Raw genomic sequence first — 27143 nt, 5'->3', positions numbered from 1 at the left:
TTTTTTTTTGCAAGTAATTTTTGTTCTTAATCCTGATTCAGAGAAACAATTGATTTTCTTGTTATGATTTATTATCATTGATCAGTCTGCAAATAACACTTTTTCCTTTTGGCACATTATACAGCCACAGTTAAGGTTATGAACTTTTTTCTAACTTCCTCTGTAGGGAAGAAGTAATTGTGGCTCCAGATGTGCAAATGTTCTTTTTCTGTTAGCAGCTTTGTGCATGTGAATAAATCCTGGTGAAGTCACTGAGATAATTCACATGCACCACTCAATTCTTCTATGGACCACAACACTTGAATTTAGCTCAGCTTGAAATCCTCTTAGTCTTCCTGTCCTTATGACATGCATGTTTAAAGACTTCCAAACTGTTTACTGTAATAACCACGAATGCTGAGAATATAAGCCTGTTTGGTTCGTAGCTCTTTTCACTGAACAAACAAAAAATAGCTCATTTTTTTCATTTGGTTTGTCAATATTTTTTTTTCATTATTTTGCCATTATGAAATATACCAGAATGAAAGAATTTTGTTACAAAATTCTTTGCACAAAATAAAATAAGCATTGTTAACTTTTATCTGTGTCTCATTTCCAGGTTTCATAGGCCTATCTTGTTTCACTATTACTTTCACTAAATTAAAATTATCATTATAATGCTGTAAAACATAGCTAAAAGGGAAAAATTTCACTCTGGCTGCAGATGAAAGATAAAATGTGCCATAAAACATATATATATGCCCTAGAAAGTACTATTTAATAATAACTAAGAAAAACATTCCTGACCTTTCTGGGAGGATTATATTTATGCTTTTTAATATTCACCTTTGCTGGTGAATGGGGTAGCTTTCACTTGACTTTTGGAATGAAAGTTCCACAAGAACCTTCCATTCTGTGAAGGAGGAGACTTGCCTAGAGACAGTGAGGTTGATATAGAGGAGGAATTTTAACTTCTGTGCCCCCATGAATTTTGGATTAGTCGTGTTTTCTATTTTTCAAGAGTGATGCCTTCTTCTCAGACAAGCAACAGATGATTTGTTGTAATCACAGATATAGGTCAATATTCTGATAATAAAGGAAGTGCCACCATGACACAACCTCAACACTGTACTATCTATCACTCCCACATTTGTGCTCTAAAGCTTTTTTCTTAACATCTCTTGTTCATGCGTGTGTCAGGATATCTACAAAAGAAAGCATTTAAATACATTGAAATGTAATGCTATTTCTGAGTAAAGTTGCTATTAATGGAACATTTTGAACAAAAGGTAGATTAGTTAAAATCAGCACTGAATAACCGAACATCTTGATGACCATTTTACTTATAGGTAGTATGACATGACACAGCAAAGGTCTTCCCCTGAAAGGGTTATTTTGAAGGATGTGAGTTTCCTCACACTTGTTCACATACATACAGAAATAGTGAATTTAGTAGATCATGGAAATGATTTTGTAGATCACCTGGCTTTGCTTCCCAAACTCTATCTGAAAAAAAAAAATTGGTTTTTCCACTTCTAGAAACAGGAACTTTTCCTCTTGAGAGGATTTATACTCTCTGAATGAGTAGCCAACTAATTTTTCAAGTACAGTCTGAGACAACACTTAATATCACAGGTACCGTAGATTCAGAACCAGTAAAAAAAAACTCCATTTTTTTTTAATTTAACCCTGAACTATCAATATCTAAATAGCTGAAAGTAGAACTACTGTATTAAAACTACTGTATTTCTCTGTACTGCATAGAGAAAAAACAAACAAACAAAAAAAAACAAAAACAAAAAAAAACAGATTTGGAGTGGAAAATTTTTTGCAAGTATGAGTCTAATAGCATCTGAAGTAGATGAGATATTGATCCCTAAAATAAACAAATAAATAAAGATGCCCAAACCTTTTAGACTTTGAGTACTTGCAAAGTTAACAACCTCTATTTCAGAAAACTGTTATAAAAAAAATCCCTTTCTATAAAATTGCCATGAAACAGCACTTCTCTCACTTTTCCATTCCAGGGACGACAGCATGCTCGTATTAGCATGTGGCAGCAGGAAAAGTGCACAACTCCAGGAGTGAGAAACCTTGAGTCCACACCTGCCCAATCTGCTAAACGGAGATGTTCAAAAATCACAGCCAGTTTCCAGACTAGTCATGAAAACAGCAGCAGTGGCACAAAATCCTAACCTTCCAACAAGGCTCATTCAGACTCATTGTTTTTCCTTGGGCTTTTTCTGGGAACTGAATGTTGTTAGTTTGATAGCATACACTTGATCAGGGCCACAAAAAGAGTTCTTCAGAATAAGGACAGCATTAAAGTGTCATGCACTTTCAGCTCTCCAGATTTCAGCCAGCTACGAGCCAGCTCTGTACAAACATGGCTCCAAGCCCTAAGCATACCTTGCCTTCTGGCTGCACTTTTTAATCTTATATCAAGTTCCATGTTCTCAGTACATGAGGCTCAAATGAAGCTGTTAGCCCTCAGCCACCCTGGCTTGTAGCAACAGCATTTTATTAGTGTTTTTTATTACTCCTCAGGAAGTTCCTACTGTTCATGTGGAGGCCACCCTGTCTGCATGCAACAACTCTGCTTGCAGCTGATGCAGCAATACCAATTTGAAACCTGCGAGTTGACAGTGCTGCTGGTCACAACTAGGCCACCCTCAGAAGTGCTGTCTAACTCTGTGAGGCACAGCATCCCTTCTTTCCTCTCCAGAAGTGTGCTTCAGCAACTGCAGAAATGTTGCAAGACGTGTGCCAGTTTTTAGACTGGAGTTGAGGGCTGGAATGAAAAAAAGGAGAAAGAGAGCATAGTATGTGAAGTTAAGATGACATTGAGACGTTGTATAGAGAGACATTTAATAGACTCTCTATTGTACATAGAGAGACATTGTATAACTGAATTAAAAGGGTAAATTAATTCTCCCATCCTTAACCTGTCACTAAAACTGCAAGCCAATTTCAGCTACAACAGCAGCAAGTACTGTGTGAGAATTCAGCTCTTTGAAAATCCTCTCCAACAAAGCCCTCTGCTGCTCAGCGCTAGCAGTGCAATAGCACAAAATGTTTTATGCAGCTTCTGCTGTAGCCTTGGGTGTCAGCAAGTTTTCTGTGGAGTAAGGTAAAGCCCCTCAAAGCACATTAGCCACATTTGCTGTCTGCCTGCCTCTCCACAGGCTGAATCAGAAGGAAAGGCCCTGCCTATTGTCTTTCTCACTTAGGAATATCAGGAAACTCAAACAATTTTCAAGCTTTTTCTCTGAAATGGTCACAAATTTACACCCTAAAAATTAAAAATATCATCTCTACAAGAAGTGGATTGAATGTAAACAAGAGTCATTAAAAAAAGAAAAACAAAAAACAAACAGGTGATAAAATTTCAAGAATTGGCAGCACAAGCATGTGATTTTGGTACATCATTTGAATAAAATAGAATATGACACTGATTCATCCCACAGTGGGGAAGCAGCTCAACTTTGGGTCATAAGCCCTCCTCACAACTTGACAATGCAAATGTCAGTTGAAAGAAAACTTTTGCCTATAATCCAGAATCACTGAATCAGCAATGTTTTATTTTAAATTTTGTGACTATGCAAGAAAAGTAAATTTAATCCTGGTGGAATTAGTTTATTAGTAACAAAAAATTAAAAAAAAAAATAATAAAAATTAGATTAGGTTACCCAGTTCATTTTTTTAGTAAACCTGAACATAATGTGCGATGACAGAGGAAGCAGTTTTGAGACTTAAAAACTTAGTTTGTTTTAAAACAGGAGCTAACCCCAACCTACACACATATACAAGGTGCCACTGAAAGACAAGCAGTTATTATGAAGAGGTATATCTGTGTGCAAATGCAGTGCAGACTTATGGAAAGAAAGGAGAAAATCAAATAATCACCTTTTTGGAAATAGACCATCACTGTTTTCCAGCTTGGGGAAGGGTGAATAGTTTTAATATGAAATCTAATCCTTTCCTACAGCCTGCTCCTCTCTCTCTTATGGATATATGGTATAGATTTCCAAGTATTAATAGATCATTATGGATGAAGCACTGCCGCAGTCTGACATGCTCGTTGGTAGCAATGTGCAGTGGCTTGTGAACATTTAGTTGAAATTTTGCTACCAGATGGCTGCATTTTTGCAAGCCACCTGCCACAAGATTGAACCATTCTGACTCTGGTTTGAGCAGGATCAGTGACTGCTCCAGCTCCAACTTCCCCTTCTGACTGTGCCAAGAAGCCATGAGATTTCAGATAAAGGTGGGAGTGTGCAAGATGCTGAGCAGCATCTCTGGTAGGGACATAACTTGGAATAACTTCAGTCTCTGCAACCAAAGTCTTACTGGACTTTTAGGGGGCTAAGGTGTGAGGGGAAAGGATAAAAATAAGATCGGCTAGTGGGTACAGATGAAGTTAGAGCTATGCCAAACCTCAAAATGACAGATATATGAAAGCACCATCCATCTCTATAATCTAATTTATTGCAGAAAACGGTCAAGTACAAAACTTAGTATAAAACCACTGACTGCTCTGCACTCTATCCCCTACATTAGTCTATTATTTATAGACGGTATCTATTTAATGTTTTTCTTACCTACAGAATAGATGAAATATTTTATCTTAAGATTGTAACTATACATTTTTTTTTTTTTTGTAAGGACTCAGGAATAATGAAAACATTTTACTCTCCACTTGCCCTGACAACCCACGTCAGCAATTTCTGAGTTTAGCTTATGAATGGAATGGCACTGTTTCGTCATATCCAGAGACTTGTCTAAACTGTGTACAGTAGATATGCAGAATATTGAGTTTATATTTAAAAATTTTGGTAAAAAAATGTTAAAAACTGGAAGTTTCAAAGGTGATTGAAGGGTACTGTGGAGACCCGGCAGGAGTTTGTGGCCAATGTGAAAGTCTCACAGAGTATGCAATTACATGCTTGATAAGCAGTAAAGTCAAGAAAATGGTACCTGATAAATCACAGGACTTTCACTTGACATATTTGCTCTTTTAGTTTCAAAAAAGGAAGTCTTCCTATCTCAATTTTTGAAATGTAGTCTTCTCAGTAAAGTATGTTTCCAAAGAGGGAATTTAGACAAGTAAGCATTTAAAATATTCTTCTTCAACAAACTCCAAGAAAATCTATACTGTTCAACTGTATACTGTTATACTATTATCAACTGACTGTAAAGCAAGCTAGAATGTCAACTCCAGAGTTACTGTAGCCAATAAACCTCAAGGATAAGTTTATACTGAGTTGTCCTGAGTATATAATTAAAATGTTACACTGAAAGAGAAAAATATCCTTCCAAAACACATCAGAAATGCCTCCTCAGCATGGAAGATGCTATGTGACAGCCTGTGATTTCCATTAAGGAGGCTAGCAAAGGGAATACATACATGGATTAAAATGAAGATTATGTGAAAGTAAAGTAGACAAACCAAAATATGCAGCAAGTAGTATGTTTGTTTTACTTGGAATAAGGATTGGAATTGGAATAAGGATTCCAAAAAAGGTTAAGAAATCCACCCTGGACTTTGTGTTATAACCTAAATCTGACACATTCAGGAGTTGCTAAAGTTTCAGTTTTCTTGAAAAGTCGGGTTCTCACTCCTTTTCTTGTTATCTACATATTGCTACAACGTAAAATATTTTTATTCTGTGATCACTTTGCCATCACTTCAACTCTGACGTATTTCAAGAGGCATTCAATGCCTTTGAGATGCCGGTATTTAGCGCCATATCCACTAGATGTCACTCCGTAGTCATAATGCTACCCATACATGCCGTAAATAGGACGGCTAACTGTATGCTAATTTGTGTTTTTTAATTCAGATTCAAAATTATATTCTTTCAAACATTCTGCTAGTCACTGTTCAAGGCTCAGACTCAATGTCTGAAAGGCTGCCATCATCACTTCAAAAAATACAACTTTATGCTTGTATGTTGAATCTATTTAGAAGGCCTTGTTGCCATCTGGAGTTTACATATTTCTTTAATTTTTTGTAATTTTTTTTAAATCGCATTTGCATACTGATAGGCTTGATGTTAATGGGCAATTATACCTCTGGACTGTGAACACACTGTTAAACATTCTGAACTACTCAATGTCTAATGATAACAATCTTCAGAGAAGTTTTCTAGCGGAAGTGATCGTGCCCTCTGGGATTTTGTCATTCAGAGATGCTTTGAATTCACATCCCCTCAAAAGTCATCCATTCACTAGGATGGATGAAGTTCCTGTTACACTGCTTGCAGTGGTGTATTTCTAAGAGAGTTCTCTAGACTCCACTTCCAGGCATTTGTTCTCATGTGGCTTTCAGGTACTGTATCACTATCCAGTTGTCTTTTCTTAGGAAACTAAAACTAATTTTTTTCTCTATCCTTCAAATGATTTTATTGTCCTTTTCTGTATTCCCTCTGGCTTGTTATTCTTGTTTCCTAAGTGATTCGGGGATATCTTGCTGTCTCACCTTCCACTAGATTTGTATTTTCCCTGATGTAACTAGAGTCCCTTATGAAATCATGTGTTTAGTATATATTTATAGTTCACTTATTCCTCTCAGTCCCAAAGGAATCATCTATCTCTGAGGCAGCCACAGAACTTTATCATCTCTTACCCTAATCACCAGCAACAGTGACATTTTCAAACGTGTTCTGAAATGGCATGTATTGAATTCTGCCCAGCTCACTCCAAACAAAGAATACTGAAAATATTTATGTGCTACTCTTGCTATGTGCAAATTACTTTTTACTAGGAAATTAAACCTGCTGTATGATTTGCATAAAGTGTCTTCGTGAAATGGTGAGCTTGCTGTCACTCTAGAATGAGGTGACATGTTCATAGGAAGTAACCCCTTCCAGGTTCTGCAGAAAAGCTTCATCTCACCTTTGGAAAGAGCCTGATTATGGTAAGGTATTCTCAAGATAATCTCCCATTCCCTGAGAAGATGCACCTCAAAGGAAGGCAAAGTTTCTCTAGCTGAAGATAGAAGTCATGTCTAAAGGCCACAGCCGGATAGGCTTCCCTGTGCCAGGACTCTTCAAACATACAGTGAGTGACACTTTGGGGCCAACTCATGTAGCCTTTTAGCAAATGTGAGCTGATGCTGTTTTACTCACTAGTAAAGCTGAGCTGGGTGAATTTCAGCTCAGAATTTTTCATTATAAAACTTGCAGTGGCTGTAAATCCTACAGTCTCCCTTTTACGTCTTCCCAACAGGCTTAGAGAAACAGAAGACATTTTAATCTCAATAGATTTCTATTGAAATCATATTTTTAAACTCATTTAGAGGCCCAAATTTATCTCGACACATGCGATGAGATAGAATCTAAAAATTATGAAATGCTCTGCATTATTGCAACAGGTCCCAAAACGACCCAAACTTTCCCAAAATCATATAATCTTTCAGAAAATATTTTTCAAAAACCCAACATATATATATTTTTTATATTTACATTATTTTTAATGTCAATCCTGGTGGGGGCGGCAGGCATTGTAGCAAAAAAAAAAAAAAAAAAGACCCTTATATACAACAGGATTTTCATATCAGTGTTTATTTTCTACTATTTGTCTTGTGCTGAGTTGGAGACGTTTTAGTATTTTTTTTTTTTTAAAGGAAACCTGGATCTAACCTCTGCTTTGTAATGCTCAGAAATGGGCCAAGAGAGTAAAAAAATGTTGATGTTATCTTGCTATTGGACAATATTAAACTCTTTCATTGATCTGAAATTCCAGAAGTAAAGACTTTAGCCTTCTTAACTGTAGGGCAAACACCCATAGAATTATAATCTTCATAAATGATAGCTGCAACAACATTAAAATAATAAGAACAGAAGGAAAGGTAGTTGAAAGTTAAATAGATTTTTTATTTCTTTAAGCTTCTGTTATTCCTTTTCTCTTTGGCCACCAGAGTTTTAACACACAAAGCATGCTGTTTGGCAAATCTATCAGAGGGTGCTAACAAGGGAAATAACAGGCCTTTTGATGGTAAAGAAAAACAGATGTTGACGTGAGCTGGAATTATTTTTGCTACTGTTGTTTCTGTGATAGCTTGATTTTCCTTTCCCAAAGACAAAGCAAGCTGCAAAAGGGTGGAAAACAAAAGAGTTATTGAGATTGAAAAAGCAAAAATTAAAAAAAAAGCAGCTTCTCTTTCTGAGACTCTCACTAACTATCAGAGTGGCAGGTTCCCATCACAAGTTCTTATCTGTCAAACTGAGATTTGACAAAACTCAACAAGTCAGACTATTATAGCATTCCATGAGCAGCCTTTGTAATGGTAGATATTCTAATGCACTGCAAAACAATCCTAGCTACAAAACTCTTATTTTCAAGGAAAGCAAAATGAAGGGAAGAAATACACGATGCATAAAGAAATACGAGAAAAAAAAAAATAAAAGAGAGAAAATCAGGAGAAGGTGATAGCAGGATTTCATGTCTCAGTGTCTGGCACTTATTAGGATTTTGTTGGAGACAATGGAGGTGTTGATGACAGAAGTCCTTCCAATTGTCTGATGTTATGAGGACGTGGTTCGAGAAAATAAGTCTGTTCCCAGTGGTGGCATATTTCTGATATAAAACTGTTGCATGTTGGAACCGCTCAGCCTGATGAAGAGAAAGCTTAAGAGGATCTTATATATGTATCAATACCTACAGAGAGAGGGCAATAAAGATGGAGCCAGACTCTTTTCAGCATTGCCCAGTGCCAGGACAAGAGGTAAAGGACAAAATCTGAAACACAAAAGGCATTGTCTAAATATCTGGAAGTAGCTTATTGTGAGTGTGACAGAGCAGAGGCACAGATTGCCCAGAGAGGTTGTGAGTTTTCCTCTTTGGACATATTCCAAAGTTGCTTGGACATAGACATGGTTAACCTATTCTAACTGTCTCTTCTTGGGCAGAGGTTGGGCCAGATGACCTTCAGAGTCCCCTTTCAAACTCAACCATTTTGTGATTCTTCCAAGAGCTTACTGTCCTCTTGCACTCACCAGAACTACCGTTGCTTTTTGGACATGAAGAATATAGATTATTAATCTAAGTGAGTTCCTAACACACAAATATTACTCCATTAATTTCTATCCATGTGCAAGCTATCACTGAAATCAGATATAATCACATTTGACAAGCCCGGTATGATTGGATTAATTCAGATTTACTTCTATTGGCTTTCAGGTTATAAGATGACCTAATGCAACTTTTGTAATAGAAGGCTGAAGAAGCAGTTCCCAAGGAAATATCTCCTGATGCCACGTGTTATGACTACTGAAACTGAAAATAATTTTAATCCAAACCACAGGACTATGCTTTCTATCAAGCAAAGCTATTTAGTCCTATACAATTTGGAGGGAAACAGGTGGAAGTCACAGTGCTCCACGGTTTTGTTTTTAAATGAGGCATAGCTATGTTAAGTGAAGACTCCAAGCAAAACAGAAGTTGTACAAACAAGTGCAGAAATGTTTTCACACAGAGTTAATGTGGTGCAGCAGTAGGCAAACAGTCAAGAAGCAGAAGAAACAATCCAAGTTGTCCAAGGTCAGATAGCAGTCTGATAGATTTCAGTACTTTCGTTATCTCATGCCAAGCTGAGGCAATCTTAGTGCTCTTGGAAATAACAGAAACCTGTTTTTCTAGCTGTTAATTCCATGCAGAATCTATTTTCTGAACAGCAGTAAATGTGTCATCTGGCTTTTCTGGCTGATGTATTAAATCAGAGACATACACACTCTTTTGTACCAAGAAAGTTAGAATACACGTCTCAGCCTGGTGGGGTAGAATCACTACAATAACATAAAAAGCAAGTGGGTGGCAAAGAAAGAGTTAAAAACAGTGACTTGTACTTACTATAATTTCTTAGTCATTCTTGTGTAAGCATGGGAATAATGGTTGATGATGTGAAAGTTAGCATATAAAAATAATTATCAAGTGATTCCATGTCTGAGATGAAGGAAATAACAGAGTGAAATCTTTCCAGTGAAGCAGCTGTTAATTGTGCTCATCAGCCTATTGAATGTAGACAAAAATAAAATGAACTCCTGACTGATGGCTCTTTGGAGAATTTTTTCTTCCACTCTCATTTACTGTACCAGTTCACGGTGTCTGCACTCAAACAGCACACTTGTTGCAGGCTCTCTGCCATTAACTCTGTCACTACTCTTGGACCAGCATAAGTTTTTGAGCACGTCTTCTCCATAGGATCAGGGCTAAAGGAAAAAGCCCTGTAGAAAGACATGAGCCTCTTGTCTCTTGAAAACAATGTCTCATGCTGTCCCAGAGAGCACAGAGAAGCCAACAACTCAGAAAATCTCTGGTCTTGTGTTGAAGGAAATGGGTCAGCCTCCTACTTTCCCCTGTCTCTCTTCCAAGTAGAGAGAGTACAGAGCAGAAAGAGCTGATTTAAGAAGAAGTTTAAGGGAATTATGGTTTATGGCAAACTTCTTTCCCCAGATGCTGTTATTCTTTTCTATGATAATAATAATAATATAAATGAATAAAACCCCCTCAGCAATACTCATGTCCTTCTATTGCTTTATTAGTGTTATCTCTTTGTAATTCTGTTTGTTGTTATTGTTTTGTTGTTTGAATTTTTGCTTGTTTGTTTTTCTGTTTCTTCTTTTTCTGCTAATCTTGTAATTTTCTTTGATCTTCGCAGACAAAGGACTTTTACAATCCTTTCCTAAACATCTCAAGATTGGCCACCTTTCCAATAGTAAACAATACTGTTACGGAGACATCCAGATTGAGAATATGAGAAAATGAACCAATTGTTATGCTTTTAGTGATTGCCAAAAGGCTTCCCTTTAGACAAGATGCAACCATCAGCATGAGGGGACCCTGAAATCTTACACCTGTGTTCAAACAGGACATTTGTGCAGCATGAGACACACACATCCCACCTCTCCTGACCTAGTACCAGTCATGCTCAAGCAAGCCATCCATAGGTTGTCTTAAAGGCACTGAAGGGGACTGAAGAGAAAGGAACCATATGGAATGCTTGCAGGTGCAGTTGTTCTGGAAATATTATTTTATGTAGACTGCTCCAAAAGTAATGCCTCCTATGTATTTTCATTGAAACTACAATAAATATATAAAGAACAATAGCACTATTTGACAGAAAAAATTCTCTGCTACAAAATATTATTGCTCAATACTCACCACCATAAGTTATGGATTTTCATCAGAGGTGAGAACCTGAGTACCATACTCTTGAAAATCTGCACCAGCAGAGGTGACCCACTGTTACCACTGCTGAAACACATCACCCAACACCTCACTGTGCTCACATTCACTGCCTAGTTCCCATAAAGGTTCAGCAAGTGTTCACGGACGTTGATGGGCTCTACTTTTTTTTGCATGAAAGAATTCCATGACACACCTTTGCTTCATACATACTTGAATGTCAGATGCCACTGTGTCAGACTGCCCCACTGCTGCAATCTGTCACATGGCAACGACATGTAATGGGATACTGGTAGGAAGGTTCAACTGCTACTGCCATGCCTCCAATATCCACCTCTGATGTTGGGGGCCCAACAGAATAAAAAAGGAGGCATTACTTTCAGAACAAACATCATATTTTCTTTTCTGCTTTCAGAACCATATGGAACAGCTGGTCTGTGTGATACAAATATTTGACAATGGAAAGAATCTCACATCAGAGAGACATCTTAAATTGTGTTTGCTGAAAAGTAGCTATTGCTTGCTTTAAAGGCTATGCACGTGAAGCACTGAATTTCCATTTATTTTCCATGTAGTTAGAGACTATTAGAGAGACAGCTGAGGAAAAAAAAAAAAAAAAGCAATTAAAAAAATCATAAATGTCCAACATAAAACTCCTTTTAAAAGCTTTAAGTATATGTGCAGAAAAGTCAGGCTTTTAATGAACTCAAAGCCCCACAATATTCACATGAAAGGGAATAGAGTGCTCTGAAAATCCAAATCACCTATTTAAAAACTGCAAAACTGATTAGGATGGAGATCCTGTCAAAAGGACAAATATGTTCAGGTTACAGTTTTATTTGAAAAGACAACAGGTGTGTGACTACAAAAACACCACTGAACTTTTATAGGAGCAACACAGACACATGCATGAGGGTGTTAATAAAGTATTCAAATGACAGTTTTAAAGTATATATTTGCAAGTGTTCTCATTAGTTTATCACTGAGCAAGTTATACAGAGGATTTTTGAATTCTGTCTGTAATAGAACTACAAAAGGAAATCTCTTAACGTTCCTTGTGCTTAGGCAAATGAGTATCTTTTCCATACTCTGCAGCAATAAATGTAAGGGTAATTAAGTAGTAGTTAGGAATCTGCTGAGCGTTGCATGTCCTTAATGTGCTTTAAGGAAATTCTAGCATTAGAGATGCATGGCATTCCTATTACTTGATAATTGCATTTTAAAGTTTGATGCTTTAATTATACTAATACACATGGGGTCATATTTTAAATTTAGTACTTTATTTTATTCAGTGACTGCTATGAGTTCTTGCTCCTAGATTTGATTAGTAAGATTTGATGGAAATCTGGAAAATAACACCCCATCAATTTATCCTCATATTCTAATTAAATGCTAACACTGCTTATATGAGTTAAATTGAGTATGTTTGTTTAGCATGTTTTTTCAATTCAAAACAAATTGAAATTAAGAGCCTTTATGAAATTTTCAAGCTCGTTCTTTCTCTGTTCTGTTGTGTTGTAACATCATAATGGACACATAATTCAGAAGACTACGTTACTCTAAGTAATTCTCCTGGTAGTAGATAAGTTTGAGCTTATTGATACAGCCTGAATAGTTCATCACTTGCCTTAACAATGTAAATAATCAGGTAACCCTTAGTGAAATACTTCTGAAATCTGAACAAAGACAACTGCAGAAGGCAAGATGCATGAATGTCGGTACTCGCAGAGATAGAAAAATCGTATTTTTACAAGGGATTAGTGATCCAAATGCAAACTCCATTTTTTGAAAAATTTCATAAAATCTGTTTTCAATAAGACTCATTTTCAGAATACAGGTTCTTGATACTGTCTGAAAAAGCAGAATCCTCTTCAGTTTCTCAAGTTTGGCAAGAAAAATAATTAGCTCTTTTGAAAGCGTTGCCTCAGAAGTAATGAAAACAGGAATTCTCAGAAGACATTAACCTCCTTAAAATGGTTTCCACACATAAAAGCACCTGCTCTAGGCTGTATTCCACTCTTCACACTTAAAGTCTGTCTATAACCTATAGCTGAAAAAATAAATAAGGAGTGTCAGTTCTGTCCTGTCTATTTTAATTTTATAATTGCATCGAAACAGATGAATCCGTGTGTGTTAAAAACAATTTAGCTACAAGACTATAGCAGCATTCCAGTGACTCCAGAGCCTTCAAAAAGGAGAGGAAAAGCAAGAGAAGTGGGACTCACCCTTCAAATATAGATCTGAAGTAGTTTTAATAACACTAAAAAATGGATTAGACTACGTAGGTAGGAAGTTGCTGAGAGAAATTAAATGAAAGTACAAAGGAAATGTGACTAGAAACTTAGAATAGTAAAAGCCTGAAAATACTCTGAATTGCAAAAAACAGCAAAGTGACAGATGAATTCAATATGATGCTGAAGTACAACAACAAGAAGTTCTATAAAGCTATCTAGAACTGAAGAGGATTTTGAAGTTTCAGGTACATTTCGGCAAACTAATAATCAACTATCAAGACAACTTAACGCTTAAAAGATCATACTGTACTTGAGATTTCATTAGAATGATGAAGAGATCTAATCGGTGTTTGACATAGTCTGTATTTACTTATCTGCAACTCTCATTTGTCCTTTATTCTTGCCTTTGTTTCATTGGTGCTAGGGGAACATGATATAAAGGTAAAACTGAGAGGGTGCACTATCACCAAGTAGAGTTGAGGCAGCTTCCAGTTCCTCATAGATCTTAGAAGCTGGGAAACACCACTGTCCACAGAGTACTGCCCAAGGGGGTTTAATGTCCTACTTTTATGGGGGTGGAGGGACACAAAGAAAGACAGAAATAAAATAAAATAAAATAAAATAAAATAAAATAAAATAAAATAAAATAAAATAAAATAAAATAAATAAAAAAGACATCCAGGAGACACCTGGTGGCTATAAGTAAATCACAGTCTCTAAGGGGAGCTGCTGGCATTTATGTAAATAGTCTAGAAAGCACCTGCTTCATAAATAAGCTTGAGAACTGTTTCACCTGATAACCCACTGTGCTTCCTCTCTGGTAATCAAAAGGTAATCACTATGATCCCAGAGTGATTACGATTATTTTTAAATTCAATTTGCAATTTCTTGTCTTCAGGAGGAATGCTTAAGCAAATTAAGGCAAATGAACTGCTGGCATGAAGTCAGTGTCTGCACTCCCCTACTATCTCCTACTTTCTGATCTTGTTTATTGACCTGTATTACTGGAACTAAAGGAAGCAGACAGGAATAAACTGAAAATTTCTACATTTCCAGTTCCAGTTCACTTTTCACACTTGCGTTCACAGGGTCTCAATCATCCCTTGATCAGGAATTTGCCTTTTTACCAGCAAAAGTGCATAAAAGAGAAACTTGTAGCCTCCTCCAAACCTAAGAACAATGACTTCCATGCTGATTTCTTGTTCTTTAAAATTATCTGACTTACTTAAGGTATTCAGATAGTTACAAGTTTACTTTTGTATTTGTGGCTTATTTCTTGTCCTTCTCACTGTAAAAAAACCTTCAGTACCTCCAAGAATGAATCTCTAAGGAGTTTCCTTCAGTCCTCTCACTATTTAATTGTGACATGGCACATGCAGAGCCAGGAATGGCTGTATTCCTTCCTCAAAGGATTTTTCACCAAAAATATTACAAAGTATAACTGAGAAGGGGAATGTTTAGGAGTACTGTCATATTACTTTTCCTTTCCAAAATAAAGAAACTGCAATCCAAATTGTCTTGTTTTTGTAGAGACAGAACTGAGTTTGCCTTCCATCTGATGCCCAGATAAGCCAAAAATTGTCATTTTTATAGCAAGTAATAGAGCCATTCACCTTGACAGACATATCAGCTCTACTCCCATTATCAGCAAATCAATGTAGACAGTCAAGAGAGGTATTCAGTATCTGGATTCATAAGTGGTTTGTTCTACTGACCAGTTTTTGTCTGATCGCTAGGACAAACTGCTTTTGAACCCAGATACTTAGGAAACTTTAAATGGTCTTATCCACATTGCTCTTCAGCAGATGGTCTTTTCCCCCCAAACAACAGCCCAGACCATTCCACCTCTGTGAAAAAAAAAAAAAAAAAAAAAAAAAAAAAAAATCGTACTCATAATTAATACTGGCCAAATAGGAAAATATGAAATGGAACAAATGAATATGCCTAAAGCAATCCTAATTCTATGATTTTCTTATTTCTGAATGTTTGGTAAACACTTTTAACCCAGCATGTGATAAACATTATAAAGGACATGTTCAAAATACATGTACCCTAAGCTCCAGGAGATTCCACTGAAGGTCACCATTTGTGCAGAGGCTACCAGTCACTCTTGGGTCACTTCATCATTGAGGATACATCGTGTACCTCTCCACACATTAGTGATGGCAAGAGCTGCAGTACTTGTTGAATGTCCTTGCTGAGGATAAAAAAAAATCTCTTTATGCTTTCCTATTCCTACACAGCCACAACAGGGCCAGCCATCCTGTGGCCTTCCAGGAGTCAAGTTGAAATTGTATTCTATTTCAGACCTCTATAGGTAGTAAAACAGCCTATTTTTCTATGTCTGTGAGTACCGACATTCATGCATCTTGCCTAATGCAGCTGTGACATTAAAAGATCCTACTGGTTCTAATTGGTCTTCCTGAGTCAAAATGTTTCATCCATTCCACTTTAGGTAAAGCTCCATAGAGAGTCTATTTATAAACATTGCCAACATGTGGTTAATGCTTTTGACCTTTGATGGTAAGTGATTCTAATGATTATGTAACACAGCTGCAACATTTTTTTGTTACCATTCTGAATGTTCTTGTTTGGGAACAGTCTGATGGCCTCTATTTCCCCTTCTCTCTCTTTTTCTTTCTCTACTTTTTAAAGCCTGCCAAATAAAATGAATTATTTTCTCAAAGTACAGACCGAGTTTGCAGAAGCTCATGAGCTATAATCCACAGAACACTGCACATGTCAGCTTCTGAGAAAGATATTGACATCTACCCCATCAAAAGAACCAGCCCTTGTGCCAAGATTTTTATCGACTCAGAGCCAAAATGAACATGAGGGGAGGAGGCAACTGCACTTGTGTTCCTGGGATAAAGTATCTGCAGTAGCATCTTCCTCATATGAAATGCAATTACTTCCTGGATTTTGAGCTAGGGAAGCTGATGGGATTAAGAAGTGCCAAATTAAAATATTTAAATTACACAAGTACTTAAATTATAAAGGAGGATTTTGTCTACGTTGGTGGAAAAAAAAAAAAAAAAAAAAAAAAAAAAAAAGTCAAAAGTCAAACATTTGGAAACTTATGAACTTGTTTGGGTTCTTTTGTGTGTGTGTGTGTATGTGTGTGTTTGTCAACACAAGTAACCATTTCAGTTCATTGCTGTAGATGTTGCCTGTAACACTGCCTTATCCCTGTTTATTTAATATGTGATGGACATAGTGGTACATGCATGATTTCAGAGTGATAAGTAATAACGACAGCAGATCCTAATCCTCATTCAAAATTTACTGGAACAGTAGCTGTTGCTATTATAGGGGGTAGTTAAGCTCTTATAGGTCAGCTGCATGCTTTCACCAAAATTGTCTGTAGGTAGCTACCTTTGGCCTTGAGCCATAGGGTCAACATCTTCAAAAGAATTAATATTACCTGTCTTTCTGTATGGCTAAATTCTTGATTCCCTAGGTTTTTCCAGTAAACAGCATGCTAGAGGAACACAGACAACATTACCTCACAATTCCTGATCCAGATACTAGATTTGGAGCAAGGAAGCATAGAGCTGGAAGAAAGCAGTACTGCAAGTGAAAAGGAAGGCAAGAGAGAAATCCTACTTTGTAGGGAGGCAGATGATAGAGCTTTAGTAGGTATTCAAGCAGAGAAACAGTTGAACTGTGGAGGTAAATTTTGGCACGGTGATGTTGTAGAGTTTGATGGGCAAACCAGATAGCAAGGATCAGTGAGATGTGCTGCAGCATAGCTAGAAACAAGGTGATGGAAAATTGTGTCTACCTATGTGTGCAGGCAATATGGATGAGCCACTGCCTTCAGTGCCTTCTGAAGCAACAAGAAAACTGATTTAATGATCTCCTAATTTCCTGTAATGCTGTTAACTTTTTTTTAGCAGTGCAGGAATTAGGTGTTAAACTTTTGGTTTACAGTGCAGGAGACTGAATCTATTATGGAAAAATATTGCCATTGTTTCTTCATTCTTTTTAAACTGATGTAGTGGAACAAGATATATCCTCCTAACTATTTAGTTCTCAGCAAAGAAATAGGATTCCTAGAATCTCAGCATGCATAAACATAGTATCATCACCTAGTGGTAATCTGCCACAACAGAAACTGGTGACTGAAAGCAGTTCGGTTACACCAGTCATTCAGAAATTCTTGCTAGAAGGATGTTCATCTCCTACATTGAACCTTAAGAAAAGTACTGCACCTTTGAACCACAGTACTTTTTCTGAAGGATGGTAGGGAGAGAGTCTGTTCCTCTGTACAGTATTGATATTTCCCATCCCCCAGAAAAACAGCTCCAGGAGATGGAGAGGAGGATAAAAGAATGGCATCGTGTGTACTTAGATGTAAGGAAGAAATTTTTCACTTAGAGGATGGTGAGGCACTGGCACAGGTTGCCCAGAGAAGCTGTGGCTATGTTCAAGGCAAAACTGATGGGGCTCTGGAGACCCTGATCTGGTTGGGAGCAGCCCTGCCAATGGCAGGGGGTTGGGAGTGGGGGGTTTTGAGGTACCCTCCAACGTAAACCATTCTATGATTCTGTGTGTTCTCTCTAGGCAAGTAAAGCAAAGCATAGAGCTTGTAAGAACCACATCCCAGAGAAGCAATGATGTTCTGAAAATGTCACTTATTTCCAGTGATTCTGGTGTGATATCCAGGTGTAGTTTAAATGCCAAAGAAGCTACAGTACTGTAAGAATCTATTTGCATTAATAGAGTCATGCAGCAGTCTTACCTCACACCTAGGGCACTGTCTGATGGCCATATTTTGCTGTGCATAAAACAATTTTTTAGTCTGGAGGACGAATGACTTTTAAATGATCCCTACTTAAAGTATTTCATTCCCACTTCATCACGGGCTAGTCACAGCAAAAATGTACGCACGTACCAGATCACTTTTAGATGAGCCTGGCTCGAAAGATGAAGACTAGGTATACAGCTGATGCTCTCCAGCTGTTAACAAGCTATCTGCACACAGACCAGATTGGTGCTAGTCAGGAGTGAAACCCCCCAAAACATCTGCTGTGTGACTACTGACTCCTCTCCGCCAACTGTTTTGCTCTTCAAGCCTGCTCTGCTTGGACTACAACTTCCTAACAGGCACTGAAAGACAAGTTCACAGCAGCTATTGTAACTGTTAAAAATAAGTATTGGAGGCCTCACTTGTAATCTTGAATTCTCCACCATCCCTAGCCCAGGGTAAGTTCACCATTGGCTGCTGCCCTAGAGAAGTGTTTATTAACAAGGCTTCCTGAAGCACTGATTCTTTGTGGAGCTGAAATATTCACCAAGCATGCAGACAGAAATATCTTGCAGTAGTATAGTGGCACCAGCACTTCCAGTACTTCTGCTCTGACTGCAGGTAAATTTTCACACAGAGTCACAGAATAAGAGACATAGTCACCTTATCATTAGAAACCAAACTGCAGTATCGGCAGCCACAGGCCATCTATCTGAGATATTTTGGAAATGTATCTTCAATACACAGATATCTTCAATAAGCAGATATTCCACACAGACCATCTTTCTTTCAGCCTCAAGCTACGCAGTCATCCACTCCTGCACTCACCACCAGCTGTCTGAAGCATGTTGTCTAGTCTGAGGCCTGGCTACCATAAGGAGTCTTTGTGGCAAGTACCTCTCCCAGTAAACCACAGAGACAGTTTCTCCAGCACTCAAATAGGGTTTGTGAATTCCTCTCCTGGAAAAAACTGACTGAAAATTAATTGTAGCAATGCACAGCACAACTACTATTATATTCATCAGTGGATCTGGACCAAATTGCGACAACTGCGGCTAGTGCCAAAACAAGGAGTGGAGTGCAGGTATTTCTTTTGCATGTTTTGACCATCTGAATTACATTTGCAGATACACAAATGACAGAACGTGGTTAGTATAATGGATATGTGCTGTCAGCTTTTTCCACGGTACCCAAAAATGGGACTTTTAAGTTAGCTCCTTCAGACTATTCTTCATTCTTGTTGCTTATTGCCACTAAGACATCCTTCAATAGTGTACTAATTTGAGTCAGTAAAAGATTGCCTGTGCTGGCAGAAGAGTATACAGATGTGATGATAGTTATTCTTGACTCAGTGCTTGCAATATATAGCCTCCAAGGACACTTTCAGCCAATATTCTTCTAACCTTCCTCAGTCGTAATTACAGTCTAGGAATTCTATAACATGTTTGTCTGTAATCATGCATATGGCAGAGTGACTTACTCCATATGTTTCAGTAATGGGACTATGAGAGTAATTAGGGTAATGTGTTAATGTATGGCCCTTGAAGGACTTGTCTGACAAAAAAAAAGAAAGAAAAAAAAAAAGGAGGGGGGGGCAAAGAAAAAGAGAGAGGGAGAATGAGAGAATCAAGGAAGAAATGAGTACTTTACAGCATTTTTTCATGCTCTTAGCCAGACAACATCTGTTCAAATTAGACTTTGTGAATTTGATACTATCTGAATAGCTGATCTTGTCCAAAAGCCACCAATAACTCCTTTTCCTTCCTTCTTCCTTTTCTACAAAAATAATCAGCTCTCAAAACAGAATCCTTGGAAAAGGATTTGTGCAAACAGATATTCTTATGCCAAACAGAACTTTATTAACGTCAGTAAAATCAGCATAGGTATAAGGGACTGCTCATTAAAAAGTGGAATCTCCATACTCTCTTCCAAGAACTGAAATATTTTAAAAGCAAATGTATTTTTTATTCATCTTTTCTCCCTGGTGACAAGTTGCTATTGGACACCTCATTTAATAGATACACAGACACTCCCTGTAAAGAAGAGTGAGAAAAATTATCTCATCTGAAAATGGATCTGCTCTGAGTGGGAAAATCCATATATCCAGTTCACTTGGCACCAGAATTAACATTCTGAGCAATGCTTAAATTGTCACATCCATCGTCACTTTCTTTTTCTTTTTTTTTTTTGTGGGGGGGGGGGAGGGGGAAAGGGAGGTAGGGGAGGAGAGGAGGGAAAAGGAAGTGGGGAAGAGAAAAATATTTAAAAACAGAAACTGGGCTGGGGAATCCTAGAGTAAAAGCCTCCCTAAAAGCTGTAATTCTTCTGCCAGCTGTGTTGAATATATAGAGCCAGCTATTAAAGTAAAGGAAATTTAAAGAAAGAAAAAAATGTGCCTATTTCTTTTTACAACAAGAATTATTCACAAAACGCAACTTCCAATGTTCTATGCAGACCAAAATGTAAAATATTATGCATAACTATTTGAATCAGAAATGCTGGCACATCCATCTAGCCACTGCACAATGTACAGCGTTCATGGACATCCAAGAATAGAAGAACAGTCACACCAGGCCAGATCAAAGAGTTCCCCATTCCTCATGCAGTCTCTAACAGCAACAAATAGTAGATATCTAGGGATAATGTACAGAGTAATCCTTTCACTAGACTGTCTTTGAAAATCAACAAACTAAGGGCAGTTATAATAATCTATGAAATTTATCAGATGACACTAACAACAAAATTAAATTAAGCTGTGATCTGGACATTTGCATTCCATAAGCAGAAAAATAAAAGCCAAAATTAGTTGTTACTCATCCTAAGTTATTTGGTCACATCGAAAACATATTTTGACATATGAAATTCTTTACAGATGATCCTTAGCTAATTACTACACATCACACAAAGCCAATTATTTGTTTAATGTTCATCTACAAGCTAGAAAACTTTGGGATCATCTATAATCTTGCATCAACTTTTAAAGACAAGGATAGATAGTTCTAACAGATTTCTCAGGAATTGTTTTCCATTCTAGGCTGCATCCACAAGAACAAATCAATACCACAAAGGTTATGCTACGCCTCCGTTCACTGCAAAACAGCAAGCTGTTGATGATTTGCTTTTAGTAAATGGCTTATTATATTAGGAGAGAAGGCACTCATTGTCTATTTCTGAAATTACTTTGCTTCTAGGATTTTTCTTCATCAATGAAGTATAGTGGCAGTTGAAGCTGGTGCTTAGAAGAGTTTGCTTTATGGAAAAAAAAAATCTGAACATTTACACATGATTTCATATACATGGCATCTTTTTCACGTTAGGAACGAAAATACTCCCCCACAGCTACTGATGAGAGTTCTCAGCTTTTTTTAATGTTGTTCAGTTATTCACTTTTTATGCTAAGTAGGGAATGTAATATAACAATAAAATTAAGCTGCTTGCTAGAAATGTGCAATAATCCATCCACACTCAAGATAGCTAATAGAAACAGGGATTCATCAAATTTTGCTGATGGATGAGACTAACCGCATCCAGAGCGTGTTTATCTAACAGCCTGGCAACAGAAAAATATATAGTCTCTCTTTTAATTAGAAAATCTGTCTCTCTCAGTTTGATTGTATGGAGCATAATGATGAATAAAATGAGGATACCTGCTGCATGTACTGACTTACAACTTCATTAAAGAGAAAAGATGTTTCCAAGATTGCTTAGGCTGGCAATCAAAGTGTTTGTATTACAACCCATTCAAATTGGGGATTTCTAACCAAGCACGTGCTCAAAAGGACAAAGGAATCCATCTTCTTTTTCTGCTGGTCACAGAGACCACCCTCAAAGAAAAGAAGAATGCACTTTAAGAGAAAATATAGACATAAAGTCAAACAGATGCTGCTGTACAAAAGAGGATGAGAGAAGTTGATCATTACAGCTGCTGCAGGTGAGGGGCATGAAAGGGAAAAATGATCACCTCCTTCCCACCAATCATGCACAGGCTGAAGTTCAAAGCTCAGACTGATGCCATTGATGGCACACTCTGTCCAGGCAAGGAAAATGGATTGCCCAAGCATGGCCTGCAGTTCTCCAGACCTAGATGGCCATGCCCCAGATGGTGAAAGGGTATTCAAACTGTAGCTATTAAGGGGGCAGCAACACATTGCTGTTACTCTGCCCCTGCCAACTGCACCTTTTATCTTGCAATCAAGAAGGAGCAATGGGAGTCAGGTGGATGTGGCTCTTACCCTCTGGCTCTTCTCTTCTTTTTGCTTCTTGTTATTTATCTGTCCTTTCATCTCTCTTCTGCTCCTGCAGATCTTAGTTCTTAGGTCTATCCATAGTGTACAGAGATTATTTTTCATTAAATTGTACTGAAAAGGCAGGATACTTGTATTGCTTAGGCTCAGGTGGGGATGAAAGAATGAATGAGGCTGAAGGCTGTGTGCACAACAACTTGATAATTTCTATTATAGAGCTCATTGTTAGGTACAATGAAGAGAAGCTGTTTTGAGCCTAAATGGAAGAAATAAAATATATAAAAAAAATAAAAATAGAATAAGTTGGAGGTATATCACTCCTTAAAGCAAGTAGAGTAGGAAAAAATGAAAGTTTAAACAAATGTTGGAAAATTATAAACAAAAAATGTTCTGTTCTCATCTATGACAAACCAATCCTTGGTCTTCTTTTTTTTTTTTTTTTTTTTTTTTCTTCCTTAGATTCTGGAAATAGAACACTTTTATTAAAATATAAGTTATGACACAGAAAAAATTGACCAAACAAAGAGCAGTGAAGGTATGTAGTGGAAGGCTGCAGTGTGGTACAGTGCCTCTTCCCATGACAAGATTCATCTCACAGACCCAGCAAGGTGAGCTAGGATGGATGGCAGACAATGAGTAGAGTCAGCCACAGTCTAGACCTCACCAGGTGTGGCCACAGGGCCTGAGCCAGGCCTGGCCTGGCATGGGAGGCAATTCCCAAGACAGATGTGATGAGACTGGCCGGACAGGTTGTCCAGGCTCTGAAGCCCACGTTAACAATAATTTAACCTCTGCTTGTCATCTCCTCCCACTCTGTTAGTGTGCCTTGGATTTCATGGTGCTGCATGGAAGAATAACCACAGAAAAAGGAACCATACTGCCCTTCTTTAAGTTACTCCCAGAGCAGCCATCACCTACAAGCTGCTCGGCAAACGGAGAATTACATCTTGCACATCTAACATCTCATAAGCCACATTCCTCTTCTTACTCATTTAGCCAGTTCTCTCAGTATTCACCTGGACCCATCTCATCCTTCTCACGCTTTTATTTTGAAACTGGGGCTTGGGATAGCTTCACTTACATCCCTTACACTGGAAAGCTCAGCCTGATGATCCCTTGAACACTAGCTGTATATGAATAAACAATCTACAACATCTTTCCTTCTTCATCTGGATTGCTACATCTGAAGCGTAGGTGGCTCAGCAGCCCTCATATAGCTACAGTGCTCTCTAAATGAGACTTTTGCATCATGGCATGAGCAGTTGCCTGGTTTGCAGCATTTCAGCACACACTATGTGAGATCAGCACTTCAAAGTCAAATTTAACTCTGTACCGCCAAATGTAAAAGTAAAAAGCCCAATTGCTGGGCTGCAGCTTTTTGCTGAGCACTTTGGTGGTATCCAGAGAAATTATGTTTGATAACACCCACTCTGGATAACTAATAGAAAAGTAGTAATAAATTATAGCTTATATGTAAAGAATGGTAGAAATGAACTTACAATTTTTGGCTGTTATGATTTTTGTCTTTCTATACATTCCAGTGTCTTCTGAATGGGGAGTTCCTGTGCACTCACATGGTCTCCTCAGTGGGTGCTTGTACATTTACAGAAGGAGGAAAAGTGTAGTAAGTTTTGATTTTCTATTCTTTCCCTTCAACTGAAATGCTTTTGCTTTTTCACTGATCTTCTTTGCAACAAAATATCCAGTTTCACTGTAGCTATTTTTTTGAATTCTCATTAGGTGAAGGTATGCAAAGGAGCGTAAGAGATTTGTGTATTTCATTTACAATTCAGTGGGCTTTGACAGCCAAGACATCCTAGAGTTATCTCCAGTTAAAATGTATACAGTGTTAGCTACACTTAACTGAAGCAATACAGACCCTATAATGTTGTTATTCTGATATCACTGAAGATCTTAATTGACATATACACTAAAAAATTTCAAGAACCTGTAAGCAACTGACAGTATCTGTACATACATTAATGTGGAACATCTCCAGTCCAGAGTCAAACACCTTTCAAATTCTTCTAAACAAAGCTATACATTTTGATAACCAATGGAACATATCACTTTGGCATTAATTTCTACAGGAAATATGCAAATATTCTATTTGCAAAAGTATGGAATGTTTTTTTTTTTGTTTTTTTGTTTTTTTTTTTCCTACTTGCACACTGAACACTGAAATAAAAATATATTTGCAAAACAGAAGAAGGAGGTAGATGTAGACAATACCAGTCAATAAATATTTAAATATATAAATGCAGTATATTAAAAATAATGCTTAAAGCAACTGCAGATAGTAACCTCCTATTCAGAAAGTAAATCCTAATCTGAACAGCTCCCTCATTTGAGCATTTTTATTGATTTGCATATCAGAGATTTTTTTAAGGAAATCTGTCTTGGTTTCTATGCTTTCAATACCAATAAAGAATGCCAAATCTCACATACTGTAACAGTGATTTCAAGCAGCTCTTTCCAGGACATAAGGCCCAATAAAATATTACAAATACTCAACTGCACATAATATTTTCCTTATTTTCCTCTTTACTGGTTAACAGAAACTTTACACAGTGATAGATAATGCCACAAATAACAAGCCCTTATGCTACATGTTAAAAGAATGCACATGCTCTCTCATTACACTTCAGTTCTGAACCTGCAAGCTTTTGGAATGCAGTTCACCAAAGCAATACATTTTATCCGAGGTAAGAAAACTTAAATTCTGAAAGATGGAAGTGCGTAAGTATATTAGCCTCCATGGAAACTGGAACCAATTTTCAAGTCCTGGTCTCTTCAGTACAGCTCAACAATATAAATTTTCAGCACAATGTCTGTAGATGTTTGGAACACAGACTCAAAGAGAGAGAGAGAGAGAGAGGCACAGTGGTGGTGTACGCTATTTTCACATCACATCTCTTCAGATTGGCAGGGAATGAGCACAGAAGTTCTTTTTCGAAAGAGAAAAGTGACTTCCAGTTGATAAAAAAGAAATTGAGTGCCCCTCAATTTGAGAATTCTTCTATTTCCTCCTTGTCTCAAGTTTTCTTCACCGTTTAAAAAATAATAATAAAATGTCAAGTACTCCAGCATATTTTATACATCTCATCTATTTATTTCTGCATAAATATAAAAGGCTTAACCTAAAGAGAACATAAAAGAACTGTTCTGCACAATATGCCCTTTATATATATATATATATATATATATATATATATATAAAAAATTTACTTTATATTACAGTGAAGAAAAAAATGCATTTTTTTAAAAAATGTAAATATTTCAAGGTACTTTTTAGCCCCTCAGGTGTCATTTTGTCCCTTCGGCTCCACAAAAGCTCTGATTACTCTGTGCTGTTAAATCCTCAATTCATTTTGTGTTAACAACTTACAGTAATGTGATAATTCTTAATACTCATGTAGAGAGAATTGTAGGTTTTGAATCTACAATTCAGATTTTGAATTATAGAACTGAATCATTCTCAGTACAGTGCTTCCCAGCTAAAATCCCCATGAAATCTAGAATAGGTCCTTTTACTCTTGTCTATGTTGGGGACTGCTTCACTCAGATGCTAATCTTAGGAAGAAGAGAAGCTCAGTAAAGAATGTTATGCCAAGGTAGGAATTGTAAAGTGTTTGAGCTTCCTTGTGGCAGGTTGGACAGTTCTGATCTAGAAACATCAGTATAAAAAATCAAGATCTGAGATCAGTTTTCAACTCAGTCAGAATCCTTTCTGATTTTGTTCCAGCTAATATTTTTTTCTGTGCTTTTTTTCCTACCACACTACCCATCCCTCTGTCTCCTAATCAGAAAAGAACAGACCCAGTACTTCTATTCTGTGTTTCCAAGTTGGTTTTCTTTTAGAAATGCTTTAGAAAGGCTATACTTTCTGTTTAGTATCTTTGCTCACACATTTAACTTACTGTTTTAATTGCCTGCACCATAGATCTTTGGGTTAAACTCTCTCTGATCTAAGAGAGTCCTTGACATCAAAGCCTGTTAACAGAACTATTGAGACTTAAGAATTGAGAAGTTCTCTAAAGCAGTATTTCTGAAACTGTAGCACACCTCCAAGCTGGCTGATCGTACTGGTAGGCAGCTGTTGTTCCACCTATACAATTGTTATATAATATAGAAGCTGGAAAAATGTGAAGTCACTTTCCTAATGAGGAATATAACAAGAATAAGTTATTTTCTTTCTCTGCTTATTGAAAAAGAAATTAAAATTTCAGGTTAACTCAAAACTAGTCAGTTTTGTCATAATTGTTCAGTTTGGCAGTGATTGGTAAGAATAACTTCTACCTTTTCCTTTTCAGTGAATTGTTGCTCAAATGTAACCTGAGTTGACACAGTGCTTAATTCCTCCAAGAAAAGCAATTTTAGGAAGTAAATCTACTGTTTCTATGTATCCTGGTTTCTACCATTCAATTCCCACATCGGTAGTAGATACTAACTGCTGTATCTGTAGCTTTAAAACTAAGCTCATTGGTTACCAGGGTGAAGGCTAAGGAAAGCTATTTTACTCTGAGGAAGGGTGCAGTTCAAATATAAATTGAAGGAATTAAATATAAATAAAAATTAAGATACATTAAGGCTTGAGTTATTAAAAAAAAAAAAAAAAAAAAAAAAAAAAAAAGTTGTTATATTGGTTCCTTTGAGTATTTCCATTTCTGAGCTATTTAACTGAGTCATTCACAAAAGGCAAAACCATAAGCAATGAAAATGAAGAATACACATACCAACTAAATGTTA

Source organism: Lagopus muta, chromosome 1, assembly GCF_023343835.1.
Source record: "Lagopus muta isolate bLagMut1 chromosome 1, bLagMut1 primary, whole genome shotgun sequence".
Taxonomy (NCBI): Eukaryota; Metazoa; Chordata; class Aves; order Galliformes; family Phasianidae; genus Lagopus; species Lagopus muta.
The sequence above is the reverse complement of the archived record's forward strand: the minus strand, read 5'-3'. Positions refer to the sequence as shown.